At 43.4% G+C, this 8,238-nt stretch overlaps 2 long non-coding RNA genes across 2 annotated transcripts; both read right to left on the bottom strand.

The window, feature by feature from the left end:
• Positions 1 to 3,157: 3,157 nt before the first annotated feature.
• Positions 3,158 to 4,249, bottom strand: LOC135382982 (uncharacterized). Its single transcript, XR_010419582.1, has 3 exons — positions 4,237 to 4,249; positions 3,929 to 4,067; positions 3,158 to 3,250 (listed from the first exon to the last, which is right to left on the bottom strand). It is a non-coding gene; the product is annotated as an uncharacterized LOC135382982 (long non-coding RNA).
• Positions 4,250 to 4,747: 498 nt separating this feature from the next.
• LOC135382983 (uncharacterized) lies at positions 4,748 to 5,448 on the bottom strand. The gene is made up of 2 exons (XR_010419583.1): positions 5,387 to 5,448; positions 4,748 to 4,883 (listed from the first exon to the last, which is right to left on the bottom strand). It is a non-coding gene; the product is annotated as an uncharacterized LOC135382983 (long non-coding RNA).
• Positions 5,449 to 8,238: the final 2,790 nt, after the last annotated feature.

Raw genomic sequence — 8,238 nt, forward strand, 5'->3', positions numbered from 1 at the left:
GAATAAGGAACATTACACTGTGCTGTGTATTCCACACTCAGTTGTCTCGCGACGTAAACCCCCAATTATTATATTGGGTACTCCACATGTTCAACCAGTCGGCACTTCCCATATCCTATTTTTTTTAAACATGTGCTTAAAATTCCACAATTGCCACTCAAGTAACTTTGCCACCAAATTAGTCAGTGACAAAAGGTATATGTACTTTATCACAAATTTAATAACCTTGGTGTAAATTGTTTATGGTGTCCTCTGCCTTGTACGGTGCACTTCATAGCAAAATACACAATAGTCCAAACGTTTTCCTTGTCCACAAATGCCCTGTCAAAGCTGAAAGACTCTTATCAAAAGGGGGAAGCGGGCTTGCTTGTCCAGAGAAACAAATATGAAACTGCAGTGCTCAACGTAAATAACTGCATGCTCAGCAACTAAGGCTGGTGATGCCGAAGACCTAATATTTCTAGGTTAAAAGGAACAAAGGAGAAAAGACCACTGCGGCGTATTAATGTTGTTTCAAAACACCACAAAATTTGTGAGAGTCAGTTGGTGTATTTAGTTATGTTGGTCACCTTCTGCACCAATTTTTAATAATCAAATGTGTTGCTACCAACCAGGACCTAAGCGTGACCTATGATCTAATAATAATAATAATAGTATCTATCTATGACCTATATGGACCCTCACCACTAGTTTGGTCCAGGTTTCACACGTGGCTTCTAGTGAAGTTCGAAGCTGCTTTGTAGAGCTGACAGGAGACTTGCAGAGTAGAGATTTTTTTATTTATATTTTCCATAGAACATGTAAAAAACAATGTGCTGTACCAACTGTATTCAAAGAAATACAAATATACTTTGCTTTAGCTATGTGCATATTAGCAGATTACAGGTCAGCTGACCGATGACACACAATGGGCGTCAAGGGTGAGAACAGAAGAATACTACCACTGCAGGCACTGTCCTGAAATTCTAAGTCACCATTTGTCAGAAAGCAATGACCATGTACAGCCTAAGGATCATATTTAGCTCCTTCCATTATTCTTTTAATGACAGCATGTTGGCTGCCATCCAGTCCATGAAAGTGACCCTTATCGTTGAAAGAACGGTTCAACAGCAAGCGAGCTGGTGATAGTGTCCATGATGGCGAAACCTGAAGAGGAGATACAAGAAGGGACATAAACACGCTATGTTGAGACATTGTGTATGTCCCTTCCTATCCCTCGTCTCAGGGTTTTTCGCTATGGACCTTCATGATGTTTCCTTCCGGAAACTTGACATATTTTTATGTAGAATTGTGAAGGTACAGCTAGGTGCTGTTAGCGAATCACACAGTACTTTTCTTGAAACAAGAATCCATAGAAGGTACACAATCATCTTCAGCATTGCACACATCTATGGGACATGTTAATCACTTTGGAATGTCACAGACAGGTCATGGAGGCCGGCACATGATTAGTGGTGTCGAACAGACAACTATTTGTCATATTTTAGGTACAAAAAGCAGTTTTGGCACCTGCATGTTGAGAGAGGTGTATCTCTACATACTTTGCCATGACACAAATATATGAAGCAACAAATGTACGCTCTAGTTCATTATGGTTATTAGTCAACACTGCAAAGAATGTGGGAACACAGTCTTTTACCACCTACACTCTTCAAAATGACCTTCACACACGACAGATTGTAGGTCAACGAGACTCCAGAATGATGTCCTCTCCCTCCCCATTAGCTGAAAACATTTTTCTACAACCTTGCATAAGGGGAAGTTAGTACAAGAAACGCACACATTCCTTTTTTGAGCAAATTAGTATTCAGAGCGTTACCATACTGTGGTAGGCCTGCAGTGCATTACGTGGTATAGCACACACTGTAAAAAATTTCACCGTAGAACATGTCCCCCATTCTAATGACAGTCTTCTCCAGTTTTTCAAACTGCCATTTCCCATAGTGCTTTATGGTATGACACAGTATTTCTAAATCTTTACTGTAGTTTACTGGTTGTAGCAGAAAAAAAGACATCACTGTTCTCGATCACAGGACGCAAGCCATAAGTGCTATACGGAAACAGTACATGCTGCTCTCTAGCAGTTGTTCGTGTTTGGACATGGTATGGTGCATGCAGGGTAAATTCCATGGTTAAAATATCCAAACGTGAACAACTGTTAGATTACATGATGTAGAATGCTCTATAGTACAGTAAAACCTCCAAAGTCTGACACCTCCCTACCTCGGACAACTCCCCACGATTTCATTGAACGGGCAGGCTCCCATTGAAACTATATGGGGACGAAATTCTCTATGTCGGACACCTCCCTATCTTGGAAGTAGGATAGGGTTTTCCCTGCAAAGTCGGACAAAACCCTGGCCAAATTACCTCAATATCGGCCCATCTTTGCACCAAAAAGACCCAAAATGAGCCAATGGCCTTGACTTTTGCCCCTTTTTTCCCTATACTGGTCACAGCATTTCATTGCTTTAGTTTTTAGAGTCCAAAAACAAGTGCTGTCAGTCTACATTGTAATTCTTTATGTGAGCACTTGTCTTCAGTTTGTCTAGAGCCTTTGAACGAGCACTGTACCAAAGCTATCAGAAGTGGGCTGACGCTTCAGAGACATGTCCTTGCTGCTCGAAAAGCTCCAGAGGTAATGCCATTGAGTAGAATCTGAACGGAATTGAATATACTAAAATCAGTAATAATTATCAGTGAAGAGTGGGTAGAGGTACCACTACCAGGCACCACCACCAGGTACCACTAAGGACCTTAAATTGAAGAAGGGGGACATTTCTCACAGCTGTGATCTCTTCCATTTTTTGTTGCCTTCATATTCTGTAACTCGGACACCTCTATAGGTAGGAGACGCTTCGGCTGCACCGCGGGTGTCCAACATAGGAAGGTTTCACTGTATTTGTGTTCCATGTCATGTGACCACAAACAATATATGCTTTTGCTCATGCTGCACAGCACAGGCGAATTGAGCTGCATGTGAGGATAATAACATGAAACCCGAGGTGCGGAGGAAAAGGCATGACTTTACGGTCTCTGTGTCAGTTGTTTCATGTTGTAATTGCGTACCAGCTCGTCTGTACCTGAGAATAGGTTTGATGCATTGTACACGCACCATACACATGCAGTATGTGGTGTGTTGTGATAGTAATGCCACTGCCAATTGAAGAATAAGGCTCCAGGTGGATTGTTTCGGTACAATCTTGAACTATGCATACCAAGGGGTAGGGCATCTGCGTGACAGGTTTACCTGGAAGTAAGAATGTAAATGTTAGCATGTCATTGAATAATTAACATTATCAATATACTGCTGCAGATGATACAAACAATAGCACACATGATGCTCCGATATGTTCTGCAGGAATGTCTCTGTACTCACAATATTAGTACAGCAGCTACAGAAATGCATAAAACAAGTTTTTGTATACATGATACCACTTGAATGCAACACGAGCTTCTGCTGCACTGCCAGAACACCACGGCGGACAGATTTACCTTACTTCACCTCAGAAAAAGTATGCACTGTTGCACACATGATGATGTTTGAATGTCTCGAAAAACATAATTTATGACCAAAAGACATCAACTGGAAGATTTCGATTTATCTTAGTCAAAACTGAGAAAAAGTATGTGCTGTTGCACACATGAAACTGCTTGAACTGCTCTCGAGCGCTGTGGAAAAACACCTTATTTGTGACCAAAATACAACAGCTGAGCCAACATTGAATTTATACCTTACTCAAAATACACAAGATTTGCTGCCGTGCATATGATACGATGATACTGCTTAAATGTACTCTGAAAGCGCTGCCACCTCAGGCATGGTTGCTCTAAGCTAGCGAGCAACAGCAAGGGTATACGAACACAAGAAGAAGAGCACAAGTGATGGAATGCACTTGATTAATCAGAAAATGAAATGTCTCAGTACCAGGTGTCACTGTTCCGTCAACAAAAACAGATGAACTTTGAAGGGGCGTCTGGTTGGCACTGGTGACAGCCTTCAGCTTGAAACCCAGACGGTGATAGTTGAGACGTGGAGTGCAAGCTTTTCGGTGGTGCCAGCATGCCTGCGAAATCATTTAAAAAATAAGGCAATTCCAAATCTGTACAGAGTACACCCGCTGGGGCGTAATCTCTAAAGGATGAAGCAGTAACCGACAGATAGCGTATTTTTCTCTTCTACGTGATGCAATTTGCACCGCATGACTGACTTGTCTAACATATTACGCGTCTTACCTTTATCTGCTGCCTCCCAGACAACAAAACGTCATTCCACGAACGGCCCAGGGATATTCCTCTATGGATATTCAATATCCCCTCTGCATTCCAGAAATGTCCGTGGGTTGGCATATGCATGTCCCAGTTGTAGCCCTTTGGACATTCCCAGGAATATCCCACGAATGTGTCACGTGGATGTTAATGGCCGTTATTCAATATCCCCTCTGCATTCCAGAAATGTCTGTGGGTTGGCATATGCATGTCCCAGTGGTAGCCCTTTGGACATTCCCAGGAATATCCCACGAATGTGTCACGTGGATGTTAATGACCATTAATGTACCTACCGTTATTTGATGTAGTCCGCACCACCTGACAGTGCTCCAAAACTTTACATATATACTGTACGGTGCACAAGCCCCAGGCGTTTCGTACATTTCGCTGGATTTCTCGATCGCCACGCAGACTTGCACACACATGAGGACAAATGATGAGTGTAATAAAAAAGTGCCAGCCGAATCGAGTCAGTGTGTAGTGCTCTGGCAAATTTTATTTACTACGTCCAACTTTCAATTACACTCAGTTTGCGTGCCGGAGGTATGACTGGATGACACTCTCTACCTCGAAAGCGTTTACTTCTCGGAGCCTTCTGTTTCCCCTCACCGCATCTGAGATATGAAAAGAAAAAAAAAATTAAAGCACGTCTGTACATACGTATACATGTGGGTTGTCGTTTTTATCAGATTTTTAAACACATAGGTGCAGAAAGCTGAACAGGTACCATTTCTTGCAGTTTCTTCACACATGAAATGTGGCACCTGCCAAATTACGTCAAACTGAGGCAAACCTAAAGGCAAAACTACCTGTGTTGAGTGCAGGGAGAACTGCCTCGAACGGTCATACGCTGTGACGCAATAATTCGCGCCCGTACTCGAAACTGTTATACAGACCGACTACAAAAACCATGCCTGTGCAGTTTTCGTACCTGTTTCATACAGATTCGATATTATTGTGCAAAAGAGAATGCAACCTACTTTCAATACTTAGCACAATCGTACCATTGCTTAGCTTTCTAACATCCTGACGGAAAGGAGCAGGGAGTTCTTAAAGCGAAAACCATACCATAATACCAACAAACAATACCAATAAAACAGTAAGAAATATCACTGACAATGCAATGCCACCACTACTGGCTTCATAGGAGGTCAGCAAGAGACGCCGTAACGAATGAGGCTGCACAGTCGATATAACAGCATATGTAACTGTGAAGCATTTCGGTATCTGGGTATCTGTGACAACGTTCATATGGGAAGCACAGACGGCAATGCTTACGCTTATTAACGCCAGCCGCCGCTTGTTCCAGTAAGGACCGCACCCAGAAACGCCTACAAGAGAGGTATATTTGAGAATTAACTCCCTGTTGTAGCCACACAAGCCACAACAAGCGTGAGTGTGTACTGGAGATCTGAAAACGAAACAGCGCTTGCGGTCATGGATATATAGTGCGTTCATAGTGCGTCTCCATTTCACACCTATCGCATTCAATCGCATAAAGGACCGCACCCAGAAACGCCTACAAGAGATGTATATTTGAGAATTAATTTGCTGTTGTAGCCACACAAACAACACAACTGCAAGCGTCGTGTGTATCTCTAGGCGAAACCGCGTTTGCGTTCATAGTGCGTCTCCAATTCACAACCATTGCCTTGAATTGCGGAACGCAATATAACTGTGTTAGTCACTACGCAGTAAACCCGCACTGACTCTGCCTCATAAGGACACAGTATTTCTTCGCTAGCATTCCTATAGCGGCAGAAGATTGTTTAAAAATTGGCACTCTGAACAATGTGGTTACGAAACAAACACTGCATTTGCTTTCTAAGGCTCTGTATCTGTGTGTCCTGTATACGATATAGTATGGAATACTTACTTTCACGAAAGACGAAACCTCTGCGTTTGCGTCGTAATAAAGCAGTCCAACAGCCGCGTCCACTCCCGCGTTTCACATCAACCAGCTTTCAACTGACTGAACTGCGTCTTGACTTGGCTTCGTCGCCGAACAGGCAACCGCCGTTAGTCTTCCGGCTCGAAAATTGTCATGTGACTACCGCCAGCGCGAACTCCACCACTGGCCCCTCTCCCCCACAGAAGTGAAAGGCCCGACCGCGGCGTTCTCGGTGCATTTTTTGGACATATCTTTGTGGATGCTACCGGAAATGCCGTCTTCGGCAATATCGAACATTCTTTGGATATATCTTTGCGGGCCTTCACATGGAATGCCGGCTTCGGCAATCTCTGTATATTGTTTGGACATATAAATTTTGTCGTGGTTATCTGGGCTAGTCCTGCCCCTGCAATCTCCTGCTGCAGATAAGGTTGGCACAGCATCCCGGACGAGACATCTTCGGCTTCTTGTGAAACAAGTTGCGCATTGCTTCCGTAACATTCGTATAAGCCAGATGAACAGATCAAATCGCTCCTTTCGAAGGTGGCACCCAGTCGGAGTTTCGGAGTTGTAACCGATTGTTGCAGTCAATAGATTTCTCTTTCGCCTTTCGGAAAATTGTGGTTTGAAACATTGGAACTGCATGCTGAAGTGTTCTTGCAGACGGGAGCAAAACGCTCACACATTCTGGACACGCAGCACAGAACACGAATCACACCAGGAAGTCTGTACTGGCCTAGCAAATGCTTTGCAGTCGAAGGAAGCAAAACTCACGTTCCTCGTGGGTTTAGTGAAGTCCAGAAATATACTGGCTCCCTAATAGCGAACTGTTTATCACTTCCCCAATGTGAATCTGCGCAGCAGACGGCTCGGCAGAAGAAACTGGCCGGCTTGGCGGAAGAAACCAAGCCAAAAGTCATGCCAAGCCGGAGCGCGGGCAGACCACGAATGTGTCGTCGACACAGGGTTTGTGGGCCACCAGACGGGATGTCAGTGAAACTAAAAATGCACTTTTTCGGAAAACCGCGAGGAGTTTGGGATAACTATTTTGCATACATAATCAGTGTTCCCTTATGAACACATCGTGTGAGTACCATTCCATTCTGTAACACTCGAAAATCGGCGTAGCTGAGCTTTAACGTTCACCGAGAAATGCCCGGGTTCGAATCCCCGCGTTTCGTTCCTTCCAATTACTTTTTATTTTACTCTATTTCCTCCTTGCTACGTATTTTATGCATTTCGCACCGGCTGCTATTTGCGCTTTTTTATTTTTTATTTTTGCTAAAAGCCACGCGTACAGTGCTACGATCGGTACTTAAAGACGAGCGCTGTAGAGACACCGTTGCGTAGACGCATGAAACTAATATGAGTACGTTGTTATTCCTATGTGGTGAGCGTCGTGATCTGGGATCCATTCTAACAGTTCGCTGGTTGAAGCTTCAAAATCGCTTGTCGATATCGCGGATGCGTTGCAGCAAATGCTATTTGAGTGTTTGGGTTGGTAAGCAGTTTGCTGGTCTGCACGTTTATACCGACAACTGGCTTAAATATAGGAGCCAGATTCTTGCCTATGGCTTACACGCTATCGCGAGAGGAGTTTCAGAAATAGTGATGTCTCCCGAAATTAAGTCAAAGCGAGTGATTTATGAAAAAAGAAATACCTCGTTAAATGCCCGGCGTGCGCATTACGTAACGACGAAAGGAGCACGTCATTTTCCAAAACCTTCTAGCATTAAAAGTGACATTGAAAAGAGCTACATTACCATGACATAAGACAATGTATAAATGGAAGAACATGCAATATACATATTACATCCACCTACAGGGTGTCCCGCCTAACATACCACGAAGTTATATTTCATTAGAGTGATAAAAGAAAAACAAGTGCAAGTTTCCACATGCTTGAGTTAGAAACAGGTGCTACTTTCGACGTAGCACGTGTCTCTAACTCACGTAGCAGAAAAGTAGCGACCGCTTTCGTTTGATCACCCTCTTCAAATATAATATCGTGACACGTTAGGCGGGACACTCTGTAGACCCGACAGCGCAAGGAAGTTATGTATTTATGTATATCATAA

This window comes from Ornithodoros turicata, chromosome 2 (genome assembly GCF_037126465.1).
Source record: "Ornithodoros turicata isolate Travis chromosome 2, ASM3712646v1, whole genome shotgun sequence".
NCBI classification, from domain to species: domain Eukaryota; kingdom Metazoa; phylum Arthropoda; class Arachnida; order Ixodida; family Argasidae; genus Ornithodoros; species Ornithodoros turicata.